Source organism: Macaca thibetana, chromosome 12 (assembly GCF_024542745.1).
Source record: "Macaca thibetana thibetana isolate TM-01 chromosome 12, ASM2454274v1, whole genome shotgun sequence".
Lineage (NCBI taxonomy): Eukaryota > Metazoa > Chordata > Mammalia > Primates > Cercopithecidae > Macaca > Macaca thibetana.
This window is the reverse complement of record NC_065589.1, coordinates 20,168,111-20,185,015: the sequence shown is the minus strand read 5'-3', so window position 1 is coordinate 20,185,015 and position 16,905 is coordinate 20,168,111. Positions and strand designations below refer to the sequence as shown.

Here is a 16,905-nt window from a genome sequence, read left to right as displayed (position 1 = left end):
TTCTGTCCTGCAGCATCAAACATTTCTGCCTCCTCTGAGACGAAGAAAGCGCTCACTCACTGTTCTGGCACCCCCCGTTATTTACTAGCAGACCGTGCCTGGCAGATGGAGGTGACATCAGCCATTGCCTGAGTAACATCCATCTTCTCATTTGCACCAAGCAGCTTAAAGAGTCTGCCCTTCCAGGGACTAATGGCTTTAACATTGTTGAAGTTCCTTTTAGCAGCAGCATAGCCATTTGTGGAAATTTTTCAGATAATCATCTTTCTCTTCTTTTGTCTTTCCATCAATTAGTTATAGGCTATCATTTTCTACAGATATCATTAGTTTCTATCGATATCATTGCAGAAATCAACTGGACATAGCTGAGGGTGAAACAGTTGTTATCCCGAGGCAGGTAGACACACTCCACCTCCAAAAGCAGTAAGATCAGTTTCTTCCCGGATCCGCAACTGCAGTGATTCAGGTGTGAATCGGATTGCTTACTGATGGTGCATTCTCTTGAACAAAAAAGTGCATTGAGGGAGACACAGCTGGCAGACGACCTAATGGGAACCTGGAGGGGAGGTTCCACCTCAGATGCCACATCTTCCCTGCTACTCCCAGACCAAATCCTGAGGTTTGAAAAGGGGGTTGGTACCAAGCCTTTGTCACGTTTGAGAGAAGGACAGGAAGAGAGCCTCACTTTTCTCACTGGCTTTCCCATGCATCCTAGAACTCAAACTCCAATGAAAGCATTTCTTTAGTTCCAAGAGCTCTCTGGATGAATAGGGTAATGGGTTTCTTTTTATTTTCTTCTTTTTTAACTATTTAATGTTGACTTCATATTGGTTTATAAACTGCCACCTCTTTGTGAATTTCCTTCATAATATAGAAAATTTATTTTGACCAAATGGATAATGCATTTTTATTGTCTTAATTAACTGGAATTCCAGCATTCCCTTCCCCCATTTCTTTGCTTTTAATGAAAAGTAGCAAATGAATAAAAACCATACAAAAAGAGAGGAAAAAAAACTATAATCAGAGACTTAACCAAACAAAACTCCCCACTAAAACCAAACTTTGCAGAAACCATTTTCAAAGTTCCTATGAAATCAATCATCTGGAGATATATTTTGAAGGGAAAAAAAGTGCTCTGTAAAATGATTAGCTTAGTTTCTTCATGTGACCTAAAAAAGGGCAGGTGGATATAATCTACTTCTCACCCCACTGATGGCGAATACTTTGAAAGTCATATTAATCATTTAGAAAGTATGTGACCACACATGAGACGCTCCAGCTGCCTCTTTGTCTGGTCTCATAAGTGTGTACAGAATTATTTTTATGTGCTCAAAGCACCTAAACGCTACACACTCTGTGTGGCTGACTGAGAAACTGCAGAGATGTCTGAAGGACTGATGTGCTGAGCCCTGGGCTGTGTTGTGAGGCACAGCCATCTCCAGCTAGCCTTCCTTGTATCCGACGCTTGCTAGACTTTCCCACTGACCACAGGCTCCCCACAGCTTTGTGCCTCGGTTTGTAGATTGATGGCAATGCAAGGGGACTAAAAGTAAAGAAAGATAAATGTCAAACTCTTAATCAAAGGAAGGAAGAGAAGGGAAAAGAGCTATAAATTTAAAAATATTTTTTCATGTTTACTGAGCCTGGTAGCAGAGATACATGGATACTCATTGCCTAGCAGTTGTTTAATGCTCATGGGTGGAGTCATCATCATTATTATTATCATCAAGAACTTTTATTTACTCAGCACTTTCTGTATGTCAGGCACTGTCTAAATGCTTCTCATGCATCGATGCATTTAATTTTCACAGCTCTGTAAAATAAGTACAGTTGACCCTTGAGCGACATGGATCTGAACTGTGTGGGATCACTAATAACAGATTTTCTCTTTTTTTCACATAAATTTGTACTTTCATTTCTTATTCTTGAGGTTAGATTCTAAACCCTAAAGATATCCAAACTTGTATTAGATCTACTTATCTATAGCCAGAGACAGCTTCTATCATGTTGTCCTTAGCAGCCAAGGTTATTAAAATGTCTTTCCTCCAGGAAGATCCAATAGGAAAAAAGAAAGAAACCTCTCTGATTAGGCTCCAGCCATACCCCACCCTCCATCAAATTGACTGGATAGGCATAATGGAAACCAGAACATGTGGTTTCCAAAAAAGAAAAATCCTATGAGGGAGGGGAGGAGGGGAGAGGAAGGATTCAGTCAGTGCCCAGAGTCAAATTGAGTAATATCAATTTCGCTCACCTTCACACATCTTCAGGTTGCATGTTCGTGGAGTCGTTTAGGAATAAATCCATGGTTTATAGAGTACTAAAATACCTAGTTGTCTGCTTTATTACATTATGGCTTTCCCAAGCAGTTTCCGACCCCCCCCCCCCCCCCCCCCCCCCCCCCCCCCCCCCCCCCCCCCCCCCCCCCCCCCCCCCCCCCCCCCCCCCCCCCCCCCCCCCCCCCCCCCCCCCCCCCCCCCCCCCCCCCCCCCCCCCCCCCCCCCCCCCCCCCCCCCCCCCCCCCCCCCCCCCCCCCCCCCCCCCCCCCCCCCCCCCCCCCCCCCCCAGGCAAACTGGCAGGAGAATTCGACTGGAACTGCATGCAGGACTGCAGAGATTCCTCTCCACAGTTATAGAAGGGACTGTTGCAAGCCTGATTGTTCTAGAACTGGGTGCACCAGGTCTGAGTGTTCCAGGAGTCGTTGCCCCAGGACTGGATGTTCAGGCTCTGATTGCTCCAGCTTGAATTGCTCCAGATCTGGTTGTTCCAGACTGGAAGATTCCCAGTCGTGTTCACCAGGCATTCCCGGTGGTAGGAAGAGTAGAGGCTGGGGTAGGTAGGTGCTGAGGCCTGAGTCACACACACCATTGCTATTCTGTGGCCAGTTGTTTTTCTGCCACCTCTTAGATTTCATTCTCTGGTTCTGAAACCAGGTCTTCACCTGTTTATAGCTCAGGTTCAGGATGTTGGAAAGTTCTTGCATCTGCTGAAGGCTGAGGTATTTCTGTCTCTGAAATTTATCAATGGGTACAAACAGCTGGGTGGAAGAGAACAAAGTTCTGGTCTTCTGTTTCTTGACTGGGACCTTGTCTTCCTTTTTTGGGGCACTATTCTCTGCAGCAGTAGGTTGTTTGCCTTTGAGACTGGTGGGAGAATCAGGGCTCTCCTGAATAAGCAGATCCATGGAGGAAGGAAGAGGAGAGACGGTCTCCGTGTGAGGCATCTCAGCGGGAGACATTTGCAAGGATGGATAGTTTTCTTCAGGCCCACAAATCACAGGCATAAGTGAAGATTCTTTACAATCAGATGCTTCGAAGCAAGGCAGGCTTTGGGGACAAGCTGGATCCATACTCATGTTATTACTGGGGAAGAGAAGGAAAAAATTTAAGAGCTGGACTGGAAAAAATGGCTAAGGCAGCATTAAGACATTTTTCTGGAAGGTCTTAGAGAAATATGACCTCCAGAAGTGAAAGTATCAAGAAGTTGGGATGAAGTAAATCAACTCCACAACAACAGGAGGCAACCAGCTCAGTCTAGCAAAATGTCAATAACAGATTTTCTCCACCTCTGCCACCCCTGAGACAGCAAAACCAGCCCCTCCTCTTCCTCCTTCTCCTCAGCCTACTCAACATGAAGACAAGCAAAAAACTGTGATGATCTACTTTCACCTAATCAATATTAAATATATTTTCCTTATGATTTTCTTAATAACATTTTCTTTTCTCTAGCTTACTTTATTATAAGAAGATAGTATATAATGCATAGAACATATAAAATATGTGTTGATTGACTATTTATGTTGTAAGTAATGCTTCCAGTTAACAGTGGACTATTAGTAGTAAAGCTTTTAGGGAGCCAAAAGTTATATGCAGAGTTTTGACTGCATAGGGGTCAGCACCCCTAACCCGTGCATTGTTCAGGGGTCAACTGTATTTTATATTCTATAGTTGAGGAAATTGAGGCACAGCGAGATTAACTTACTTGTCCCGGGCCACACAGCTAGTGAATGGTAAAGCAAGGATTGAAACCCAGGTTCTTTTATTTATTTATTTATTTATTTATTTATTTATTTATTTTTGAGATGGAGTCTCCCTCTGGCCCCCAGGCTGGAGTGCAGTGGCCGAAATCTCAGCTCACTGCAAGCTCCGCCTCCCGGAAACCCAAGTTCTTAACCATGGTGCTGACCTGCCTCTTTTGATAAGTGTGCTAGAGAACATTTGGTTTATTTCCGAAAGCATAGATGCATTTTGTAATCTTTTTCTTTTGTCAACAATTACCATTTAATTTTCCTCTCTAGCAAGGAGGTCCTTTGGAATCCTTCAAAAATTGAAGCATGTTTACTTCATGATTTTTTTTGCCAATACAAATCAGAAAATTTTCTCTCTAACCTGCCAGCATCTGAAGATAAAGAGAGGAGAACCTAGTGGTTTTTATCTTTCTCAAAAAGGTAACGGAAAATATGACTCAGGGGGGCTCTTGAGAGATGCTGTTCCCATTGCTGATGTTCAGTGTTTTATATCTTCTGCCTGGATTTGACTTTGGAGAAAAGCATCCAAAGTAAAATGTGCTTACAACTCTGCCAAGGTGAAAACCGCAATACCATAATAGGAGAGCTTGGGTGAAGAAGGAGTAAGTTCAGGAATAACTTGACTCTATCTTGTGATAAATTCTGAAGTGATCTGTTATGAAAGTCCCTTTCAGACTTATGGGTCAAAATCGATTTTCCTTAGTGTGAACCACAGGGATTTCACAGATACAGTGTAATGGGGGACCAGAAACACACATAGACTCGTGCCTGGATAGCTGAGCTTCTTAGACTTGACAAGCAGCCTTCTGCTTGACTAGCTGAAAACTCAGGCTCGTGTGAGTCTCTTTCCCTCCTCTGAAAATGAGGCAATTGGACCAAACAGTGGAGCTGTTAAAAAACAGGCCAATTTGGACCTCACTCCAGCTCTAGTAAATCAGGCTCTAGGAGTGGAGTCCAGGTATGTGTATTTTCCTTGGGTGTCATGAAGAACCCGTAGATGGCTACTTTCTAACCAGAGTATGTGCTAATGGCAGGCTCCGCTTTTATTTCTCTGTCTCTTCAGACAACAAGCATTTGTTGAACGCTTACTGCGCAGTGGGCAGAAGAACAGCCATTGTGCTGATGACAGGAATTCTGCAGGAACAAGGTCCTCAGGGTCCTTGCCTTCAAGAAGCTTGAAGTCTAGATTAGATGAAAGATACTAACAGGTACAAGAGTAAGAGAATTAGGCTGGGCATGGTGGCCTACACCTGTAATCCCAGCTACTCGGCAGGTGGAAGCGGGAGGATTGCTTGACCCCAAGAGTTCAAGACCAGCCTGGACAACATAGTGAGACCCCCACCACTCCCATCTCTTAAAAAAACAGTGTAAGAGAATTTCAGATGGGCTACAAGTTGTGAAGAAGATAGAACAGGGTCATGACGTGGAGTCAGGGAGGTAAGGACCAGAGAGGGCATCTCTGAACGGAGACATGTGGGGGAGATAGGATCTCAGAGATGTGAAGGAGTCAACCAGGAGGAGAGCATGCTTAGGACAAAGCTTGGGAGGCTGGAATATGCAAGATATGCTCGAGTAAGAGGCAGTAAGCAAAGGCCAGAGTGGCTGGAACATAAAAAAGGAGAAGCAGGCAGGCAGGAGAGAGGAGCAGAGGTCAGATCTCAGTCCTTGACCATGGCTGTGCATTGGGACTTTATTCTGAGCATGATTGGGAGCCATTGGAGGATGGAGATTGTTTTCAGAAATGAATTGGTTCTTGATTTTCATTTGAATAAGACCATTTGGGCTGCTCTGTACGATACCTGACAAGGTGGTTATAAAATTATTACTTGATATTTGACTAATTAGGCTTTATTTTCTTAACTTGGGATATAACTTATATACTATGAAGTTTACTCTTTTAAAATATACAGCTCGGCTAGGCGCAGTTGTTCATGCCTGTAATCCTAACGCTTTGGAAGCCCAGGAGTTTGATGCTTCAGTGAGCTATGATTGAACCCCTGTGCTCCAGTCTGGGCAACAGAGCGAGACCCTGTTTCTACAAAAGTTTTTAAAAATTAAAAAATATTCCCTGGGCGTGGTGACATGTGTCTATAGTCCTAGCAACTTGGGAGGCTAAGGTGGGAGGATTGCTTGAGCCCAGGAGTTTGAGGCTGTGGTGAGCTATGACTGTGCCACTACACTCCAGTCTGGGCAATAGAGCAAGACCCTGTCTCTAAAATAAATGCATACATACATACATACATACATACATACATACATACATAAAGGTACACAACTCAGAGATTTTTAGTACATTCACAAAGCTGTGCAACTATCACTATTATCTGCTTTCAGAATTTAATAATAAATTGCTTTAATTTGCAAAAAATGTGATGGTATAGGAAATCATAGTACTGATCCTAGAGTAAGTAAAAGAAAGCTTGACTGGGATGATGAAGAAAACACTCAGACTCTCCCATTCTACACATCTAATGGAAATTTTGTGTGATGATGGATATGTTCTGTATTGCACTGTCCATATTGGGAGCCACCAGCCTCACGTAGCTATTGAGCACTTGAAATGCAACTGGTACTATTGAGGGACTGGATCTTTTATTGCACTAAATTTAAACAGCCACAGATGGATGCCATATTGAATAGCACAGCTTTATGGCAACTTACAAATTCATAGTCTTATCTGAGGTCGTTTTCCCCAACTCTCCTACCTCCCCAGTGTCTAAAATCATTGAAATGTTGAAGCATATTTATGGTATTTATACCTAATCCTCAGTACAAAGAAAAAGCTGGAGCGTTCCCACAAGGAATCTAGATGACAAGAGGCACAAAGGATGGATGGTGGCTGGGCACGGTGGCTCACGTCTATAATCCCAGCACTTTGGGAGGCCAAGGCGGGCGGATCACAAGGTCAGGAGATTGAGACCATCCTGGCGAACATCGTGAAACCCCGTCTCTACTAAAAATACAAAAAAAATTAGCCGGGCATGGTGGCAGGCACCTGTAGTCCCAGCTGCTCAGGAGGCTGAGGCAGGAGAATGGCGTGAGCCCGGGAGACGGAGGTTGCAGTGCACCGAGATCACACCACTGCACTCCAGCCTGGGCGACAGAGTGAGACTCTGTCTCAAAAAAAATAATAATAATAAAAATAAAAATAAAGGATGGATGGCAGATTCTGAGCATCTTCTGGGGTAGAATAGGATCTGAGTGGGAGTTAACCCGGTTGTCAACACGTGGGTGACATCCATATGCTCATGGAAGGCAAAGGCTAGTGGTGACCTCAGCCCCAGCTTCACAACTCACAACAAATAAAAATAATTCCCAAAGCAGAATATTTTAAGAGGGCAATAAAGTAAGGTTATCTCTCCTTCTGCACTTATGGGTTACATGTGACAACAGTAACAAAATCACCCTTTCTAGGATTATGTCCCTGAACTATTTGTTAAGAAGCGTCAAAGCGCCATGAAAGACTCTAAACTCTCATGGTTAAACTCATTAAGCCCTACCCTCCCAAAGTTCCATTTAAGCTGTTTCCGTTATTTAAAAAAAAGAAAACAAAATCTCCAGAGCCTTGCATTTTTGTCTAGAGGATTTGCTTTTCCATCCTTCATAAGGAGAAAAGTAGGCCAGGAGGAGCCTTAAACTTTATTAACGTTGTAAAATATTCAGTGGTTTTTTATTGTTCATTTCCTGTTTTATTATTTTTTTAACTACCATGTTTTGCAAATATGAGGCATACATGAAAGTAAACAAATTTAAGATGTTTCTTGTCTTAAAACTTCCTATATTGTTTTGGAGCCAAAATAAATTCTTTGTATTTATTGTGTATGATGTTATGAAAAGAGGAGATGGCCTTTAATGCATAAGGCCTATGCAGTAATATTTGCCTATAAAATATAGCATGTTCCAGAGAAGACGAGAAATACTCCCTTATTACCTGACAGATGTAGAAGGAAAAAATCAATCACGCGACCTCTAAAGCTGCAAGCTTTTAAGGTAAACACACAAATGTAGATTGAGATTCCATAAATATTTAAAAGTTATTTGTTAAACTAACAAACCATTAAATATAATGTTTTGGCCTCCTGTCTTCCCGTCTGTGTCTTCATGTGACCTGAAAAGTTAGATTCAGATTTAGAATTCTTGGCCTAGAGATTTTAAACATTAAAAAGAAATAAATAAATAGCAAAGTGAGGGAGGCAGCCTGTCTACTGTCTAGGACTACAGAAGGACTCTGTCTGGGTCTGTGTTCCCTCATGAACAGCCATCCTCGGCCAGGCCTCCAGTCTAGGGTAGTGCACATCTGTGCCGTCCTCCACCCCAGGGAGGGTAGAACTGGGGCGGAGACCTGTGCAGGCCTGGGATGCACGTTCAGGCGTTTGGGTAGGAAATGCTGGGATTGCCAATGAATGGTCTAGAGAATTGAGAGTCTTTTCTTGCTTCATAGGAAAGGACATGGCTGGAGGAGGGTCAGAGCAGGGGGCCTAAATCAGAAAGTCCAGGTTACAAACCCTAGTTACCTGGTTCTAGGAGCCAGTGACCATTGAGTGCCTCTTTGTGTCTTTTGTTTTGTTTTTGTTTGCAGCGGGGTCTTGCTGTGTGACTCAGCCTGGAGTGCAGTGGAGAGATCATGGCTCACTACAGCCTCGACCTCCCACTTAAGTGATCCTCCCACCTTAGCCTCCCAATTAGCTGGAACTACAGGCAAGTGACACCATACCTGCCTTTTTTTTTTTTTTTTTTTTTTTTTTTTTTTTGTAGAGATGGGGAGTCACTGTGTTGACCGGGCTGGTCTCAAACTTCTGGGCTCAAGCGATCGTGCTGCCGCATCCTCCCAAAGTGCTGGGATTACAGGTGTGAGCCACCGTGCCTGGCCCAGTGCCTCTGTTGAAAGAAACTCTGCTCCCTAACATTCCCCTGATAAAATTTCACCCATCCGGGACAGCAGAGCAGTCACTTATTAGAGGGCTAAAATGTCCTATATTGTTTTAGAGAAAAAAATAAGTTATTGATATTTATTATGTATGAAGTTATGAAAAGATGAGACGGCCTTTAATGCATCCTTAAGATCTGGCTCTACAGTTGGTCTCTTTTACAGTCACAAGTTTTCAGTTTGCTATTTCTAGGGCTTCTGAGTGCTTTTAAATTTTTTCAAGCTTTATTGAAATACAGTTCACATACCATACAATTTACCTATGTTTTTAGTATATTCACAATTTAGTATATTGTGACCTTCACCACAATCAATTTTAGAACATTTTCATCACCCCAAAAAGAAACCCATTCTCATTAGCAAGCATTCCTGTTTTCCTCACCTCACCCCCAGCCCAGGGCAAGCACTGATCGACTGTGTCTCTCTAGTTTGCCTCTTCCTCACTGAGGGCTTTCGTACTTTTAAAGTGGTTTCCCTATACATGAGTACACATTAAGTAGGCCCAGATAGAATAGCAAAATCTCAATGCATCCAGATATTTTGTTTTCTCTATAGATGTAGGTTAGTGCTTCTCAAACTTTAATGTGCGAGAGAATCATTCTGTGAATCTGGTTAAAATTCCCACTGATTCTGCCGGTCTGGGGTAGGGCCTGAAATTCTGAATTCCTCTCAAGGAGTCCCCGTGCTGCTTGTCTAGAAGACACACTTTTTCTTTCTTTCTTTTTTTTTTTTTTTTTTTTTTTTTTTTGAGACAGGGTCTCACTCTGACTCCCAGGCTGGAGTGCAGTGGCATAATCTTGGCTCACTGCAGCCTCCGCATCCCAGGCTCAAGTGATTCTCCCACCCCAACCTCCCAAGCAGCTAAGACTACAGGCACATGCCACCACACCCGACTCATTTTTGTATTTTTTGTAGGGACAACAGGGTTTTACCATGTTGGCCAGGCTGGTCTCAAACTCCTGAGCTCAAATGATCTGCCTGCCTCGGCCTCCCAAAGTGCTGAGGTTATAAGCATGAGCCACCACACCCAGCATGGAAGCCACATTTTAAAGAACAAGTACACATAGTGCTGAAGTCATTGTTTTAACCAAAGCAGCCTCCATTTCAGACAATGAACTGGTTTAGTATGGCAGGGTCCCATTATAGCATAGAAAGCATGGGGGAGTGGTGTGCCTGCATGCATGTGTGTGTGCACGTATGGGCGTGTGTGTGTGTGTCTGAGAGAGAGACAGAGAGAGAGAGAGAGAGAGAGAGAGAGAGAGAGAGATGGGCAGTGGGCGGAGGCTCCGTGAACATGGACCTCTGTCTGCCATTCTGAAATGAGGGCTGTGAGGACTTTGTACATTTATTTTCTCCCTTCTGGCCTTCAACTCCATGCTCTTCCTGATTCACCGTCCTCCTTATAAAGCTGAGATACTGCAGGTTGTTCAACTTTGGTTCCCTTCTTTATCAAGGATGCAAAACCATGTTCCTCTGACCATCGCTGATGCATCAGGGTCATTGGTTCTGGTCACACAGCACTTTCTGGAGACTGTGTTCTTGTGAAAAGAAATGAGAACCACATTTCCCATTTGGTATTTTTGACAAGCTCTGTCTCCTTGGGCATAGGAACCAGAGTCCCTGTTTACAGAGCAGGAATCTGAAGCACGCAACCCTCGGTGATGGGGCTCAGTCAAAACCCAGGGCCTCCAGGTTTGCTCGGGGTGGGCATTGCACAACCTGTGGCATTCAGTTGCCATCCACAGAAGGACTCACTTTCTCTGGGTTCTATCACATTGCTTTTGTTCCTGTGGTTTCTTGCTAACGAACTGTATCATCAGATCCCACATGGCAGCGCTAAGGCCAAACACAGAAACCAAGCTTTATTCATCTTCCAGGATGACCCATGAGACTCCCTGAGTGCCCAGCTGTTATATTAGATGTGAGGTGGGAGCACGGGGAGGCTCCAGTGGGGCTGCTGGGCTGTGGATGGCAGAGGCTGCGTTGTGTATAAAACCCCTGAGAACACAACACAACATAAGCGGTTGAACTTTGTGACAACATGTCTGTGACTGCCTTTTTTTTTTTTTTTTTGAGATGGAGTCTCACTCTGTTGCCCAGACTGGAGTGCAGTGGCATGATCTCGGCTCACTGCAACCTCTGCCTCCCAGATTCAAGCGATTCTTCTGTCTCAGCCTCCCAAGTAGCTGGGATTACAGGTACCCACCACCACACCCAGCTAATTTTTTTTGTTTTTTTTTTTTTCAGTAGAGATGGGGTTTTACCATGTTGGCCAGGCTGATCTTGAACTCCTGACCTCAGGTTATCCACCTGCCTTGGCCTCCCAAAGTACTGGGATTACAGGCGTGAGCCACTGCACCTGGCCAACTTTTTCTTAAGGCACATTTGAATCTGAAAACAATGCAAAATTACTTAGAAAAGACAAGAATATGAATCCAGTGGTGACGTTTACAGCAGCACATTTCTGATCATGGCACCTCTTGGCTCCAGCACTTTCAAAGGCTCCCTATTACCCACGTGGTAAACCCAGCCTCCTTATTACGACCTCCAGGGCTCTCCTCCCTGGCTTTGGCCTCCACTTCTAGCTCTGCTGCCTACAACTCCCTTTATAGATCCCTCACACCCCAGCTACTCTGTCGTAGACCGTGTACTGTTTCAGGAACACAGTGCCTCGCAGCTTCCATGCCTGTCCTCTTGCTGTTCCTTTCTGCCGGAATGTACCTCTTTCCCTTCTCTGTTAAAATTTCAGTCTTCCTTCCAGGGTGAATTCCTTTCCTCTCCCTTCATGATGCCTTTAAAAAAAAACTCTTTAAATTAGTTAATTAATTTAGAGATGGGATCTCACTCTGTTGCCCAGGCTGGAGTGCAGTGGCATGGTAACAGCTCACTGCAGCATTGAACCCCCGGGCTCAAGCACTTCTCCCGCCTTCCAAAGTGCTAGGATTATAGGCATGAGCCACCACATTTGGCTGTTTGTGGAATCTTTTTACCATCTTTCTCTCCTCTGTGTTCTACTCCAACTGGACTTTCTTTTGACATTGTCTTGTGATTTACATTGTTAATAGAAATAATGCAAATACAATGGCCATTTATTGAACACATGCTGTGTGCCTGATGGGGTAGCATGTGATTTACATAAGCAACTCCATTTCCTCTTCCAAATGCCTTAGTAAAGAAGCTGGTGTTGTGCCCACTGCAAGGTGAAGTTATAAGTTCAGACTTCCCCAGAGTTACCTGGCAGGTCCAGTGTTGGTCCCAAGGCTGGTGACGACACCCAGACCCTCTTATCCAGCAGTATCCAGCCTTTTTGGCATCAGAGACCAGTTTCATGGAAGACAGTTTTTCCATGGACTGGGCAGGTGGGGGGATGGTTTTAGGATGATTCAAGCACGTTGCCTTTATTGTGCACTTTATTTCTATTATTATTATATTGTAATATATTAATATAATGAAATAATTATATAACTTACCGTAACGTAGAATCAGTGGGAGCCCTGAGCTTGTTTTCCTGCAACTAGATAGTCCCATCTAAAGGTGATGGGAGACAGTGACAGATCATCAGGCATTAGATTCTCATAAGAAGTGCACAACCTAAATCCCTCGCATGTGCAGTTCACAATAGGGTTCGTGCTCCTATGAGAATCTAATGGGGCCACTGATCTGACAGGAGGTGGAGCACAAGTGGTAATGCTCGCTCGTCCTCTGCTCATCTCCTGCTGGTTCCTAATGGGACCAGTCCATGGCCCAGGGGTTGCGGACCTGCTCTCACGTTCTGTTCATATTCATTTATCTCAATCAGAGCTGGCTGGAGCCAAGAAAGGAAGTCTCCAGCTTGTGTACAAACCCCTGTGACTTCCAAATTATAGAGGACTTGGTGTTACCTGTGTGAGATGGGTTAGGGAATGGTCCCTCTGCCTCAGCACAGTGACCGTCATGAGTCATGCCTGTCCCCAGGTCATTCTTTATTTCTTCAGCAGTGTATCTCTGAGCTGTGGCCCTTGAGAGGCCTTAAAGGGTATGCTTGAAGCTTTTGCAAATCATAGCAGGGAGATCTTGGGTCCTCAGGAAAACAACATAAGCAAACATCGTAAGCCCAAGAAATTCAAGCAGGTGGTGGCAGGGAACATGGTCAACACAGATGCTTATTTGTTCAGGTTAAGGAATGAGCAGGGTAGAGAGAGGTCCGTGGGGATGGGGTCTCCATGCACCCCAGCAGAAGTGAGTAGGGAACTAGAAAGGCTCTTGGGTGACAAGACTCATGTTAGAGCAGAAATGAGCAGGGAGTAAGCAGGGAGTTAGAAGACTCTTGGGTGACAAGACTCATGCTCACGTTAACACTGGTCATCCGATGGGCTTGTTTGCTGTCGGGGTCAGCTGCTGGATCTCCTGTGAGAATGGGTGGATGAGGAAGTGAAACGCAGCAAAACTGGATCTAGACAGGTAAAAAGCTAAGCTCAGTCAAAAGAATGGTCTGAAATAATATTTAGGGACCTAGAGAAACGCTCACAATGTAATAATGCTTTAAAATTTAAGATTTTCCATCTTAATCACAATCACAATTTCATTAAGATACATACCACCACTTGCACTCACGATTACGCATAGTAAAGAGACCACAGGGAGTGTTCCAGAGGATTATCTGAGGGGTGGGACAATGGCAGTTTTGATTTTATTTTTATATAGTTTTTGAACTTCTATGATGTTCTCAAGTAAAACATGTTAATCAGAAAAAAAAAATGATAATCAGATAATCAGAAAAAGAAACAAAAAAAATTCTCAGAGCACAAAGCAAGCAGGGTTGGAGGCAGTCTGGATGGGAAGGACCATTGTTCCCACCCAGCAGGGTTTTCTTCTTAATGTTCTTTCATGTGTGTGCACCCAACTTCAAAGCTTTTCCTGAGTTTATTATTGTGACGAATGGCTCTAAACTTCCTCAGCGACAGCCTCCCATTGGGGAACTACAGTTTGAAAATGTGATGGAAATTGATGAAACTTCTCAAGAATGCCTGGTGTAGACAAGACTTTAGGAGGTGTGAGGAGACGGCAAGACTCTCTCGAGCAAAATGTCCTCCCCCTTCCATTCTGTCCCCACTTAGTCTGTTCCATCCCTGCCTAATCACGGATATCCACTACCACATGTCTGCAGTCACCCCAGGGACTGGGATCCATCAAGAAAGGAAAATCCTTCCCAAGCCCTGTCTTTACCATCTTGGATTCCTTTAGAGCTCTGAAAAGCAAAGGGCTGGATTCAAGAAATGGGGAAGAGACTGAGCATAGCAGCCTGTAATCCCAGCATTTTGGGAGGCAGGAGGATTGCTTGAGGCCAGGAGTTCAAGAACATGGTAAGGCCCTGTCTCTACAAAATATAAAAAAAAGATATAGGCCGGGCGCGGTGGCTCAAGCCTGTAATCCCAGCACTTTGGGAGGCCGAGACAGGCGGATCACGAGGTCAGGAGATCGAGACCATCCTGGCTAACACGGTGAAACCCTGTCTCTACTAAAAAAATACAAAAAACTAGCTGGGCGAGGTGGCGGGCGCCTGTAGTCCCAGCTACTCGGGAGGCTGAGGCAGGAGAATGGCGTGAACCCGGGAGGCGGAGCTTGCAGTGAGCTGAGATCTGGCCACTGCACTTCAGCCTGGGCGACAGAGCGAGACTCCATCTCAAAAAAAAAAAGATATAGTCGGTCATGGTGCCACAGAAGGGTCTCTTGAGAATTCAGCCCAGTCTGGGCTACAGAGTGAGACCCTGTCTCTATTTTTAAAAAAAACGAAAGAAAGAAATGGAGGGGTAGCATGAAGATACCGTTTTGCTTCAACCTCCTTCTCCATGTACACATGCACCTACTAATATGACTGTCTTGAAGGAAAATTCCAAGCTAAACATTTTGTGCCCATTTAGCCCAAATAAATAAAGAGGGAAGTGGGAAAGCCCTTGGATAAAACCACCTTGACTTCGGTGATAAATTTGTCAGACTTCAGTTTTGTGTTTTTTGTGATTTACCTATTTGCTTTTAAAATCTTGGTACATAAAAGATTATCAAAGAAAAAACTTTGTATGTGCCTGAATAACTTTCTTACATTTTGGCCATGTGTTTTAATGCTTCAGAAAATGTGTTTTGAAGGGAGGTAGGGATGGGTGAGGACACGCTGCCAGGTTAGGATAGACTGAATCAACCCTCCCAAGTTCTGAATCCTGTACGTGTGTGTTGGGGTGAGGGGAAATGCCTGGATGAAAATAAGTAAACTGAAGTTTATAACACTCCTTCTCGAACATCATACAGCTCTTCCAAATATCATTTTGATAAGTTAATGTAAATGAATCAGAAACATCTGCCTGCCAAATGCCCCCCGCACATACAAGGACTTAACAATTAAATGGAAAAATGTTCGGTTCAATGTGTTTCAGGTTTTAGCGGATCCAAGATGTTTTGAAAAACAGTGAAGTTCTTAAGACATTTTGATTATTTAAAGGGCAGCTGGCTCTCCCACCCTCTTTAAAAACGGCAGTGGTTATTTCTGTTCTTTGTATCGATGCCAATTTTATTGTCTGTGGAAGAAATTCTCTAGCAGAAGTTCACATCCCTGGTCTCTGAAATGATGACTGCAAATTGCTGTCCTATCCAGATAAAGGCTCGCTTCTAACCCTCTCCTTATGCTATGCCCAGATTTGGTTCCTAAGCAAATGCTGTGTCCTTCAAGTACAGAGGTTTTCTGTTTTTTGCTTTTTTGAGACAGGGTCTCACTCTGTTGCCCATGCTGGAGTGCAGTGGTACGGTCATGGCTCACTGCAGCCTCCACCACCCAGGCTCAAACAATTCTCTCGCCTCAACCTCCCAAATAGCTGGGACCACAGGTGTGTGCCACCGTACCTGGCTAATTTTTTAATTTTTTGTAGAGACAGGTCTCACGATGTTTCCCAGGCTGTTCTCAAACTCCTGGCCTCAAGCAATCCTCCTACCTCATCCTCCCAAAGAGGTGGGATTACAGGTGTGAGCTACTGCACCCAGCCCAGGTACAGGGTTTTCAGTGATGATGAGGCAGTGTTTTTTTCTAGTTACAAGACCCTTTTCTAGAGTCAAGAAGAGCATTGTTGCCACCATGGGTCACTGTCTCACAATTTCAAGAATTTCTTAATTTGTAGTCCTGGTTCACCTTGAGGAAAAGGAAGAAAAGATGTTAGATGTTCAGAGGATGAGCTGAAATATGATAGATTATCAAGAGGAAAACAGTTCAAATTGTGTAAAAGACTACAACTGAAATTCCACTGTAAAATCAAAGCCACATTGGCCTCAGTCCCCTCAGCCCACCCTCTTATCCTTGGACACAGCAGAGGGATCCCGACAAACGCCCAGTATGCGGGTGACAGTGATGAGTGTGCAGTTCCCTATCAAGCTCTCTGACTCTAAGAAGTTGTCCTTACATTTTATTGATGTGCAGTCTCGCCATCCTGAAATTTTAATCACCTGAGTGCTGCTTAGACATCGGCTAGATCACCCAACTTGTAATTCTATCTGCATTTGAAGATGAAAGAAGAAACCCTTGTGCATTTTTGTTCCTTCTGTTTTCCCCTTCAAGGGACACTGTCAATCTTTCTTAGGCTTCCTGAGTAATCATCATTTAATTTTCTTTATAGGTTGGAAAGTCTCGATTCTCTTTAAAAAAAAATGAGAGTAATTAAAAGTGACGGGGCCAGGTTAGTAAATAGATTTGTGAATTCAGAGCACCACAGGTCTCCCTCATGGTAGAAATGATGCCATTTCACCCCAGTGGCTTTTAAGTTCAGAACTGGGAATTAATGATATTTTCTCACCAAGTTTAAGAAATCAAAAAACAAAAGAATTAAAGCAGAGCTTCATCCCACTGTTTCAGAGCCAAAATTTGTTTTAGTCTCACCGGAGTAAATCCAGCTGTGCTCCCATTTAAAACCCTCCCCTGGCTTTCTGCTCCTT

The 16,905-nt window shown here is 44.0% G+C and overlaps 1 protein-coding gene and 1 pseudogene across 1 annotated transcript in view; one reads left to right on the top strand and one right to left on the bottom strand.

The window, feature by feature from the left end:
- Window positions 1–16,905, top strand: part of SGPP2 (sphingosine-1-phosphate phosphatase 2) — a 141,716-nt gene that overhangs the window by 24,195 nt on the left and 100,616 nt on the right. The window lies entirely within an intron of this gene.
- On the bottom strand, window positions 1,913–3,409 carry LOC126932854 (homeobox protein NANOG-like; annotated as a pseudogene).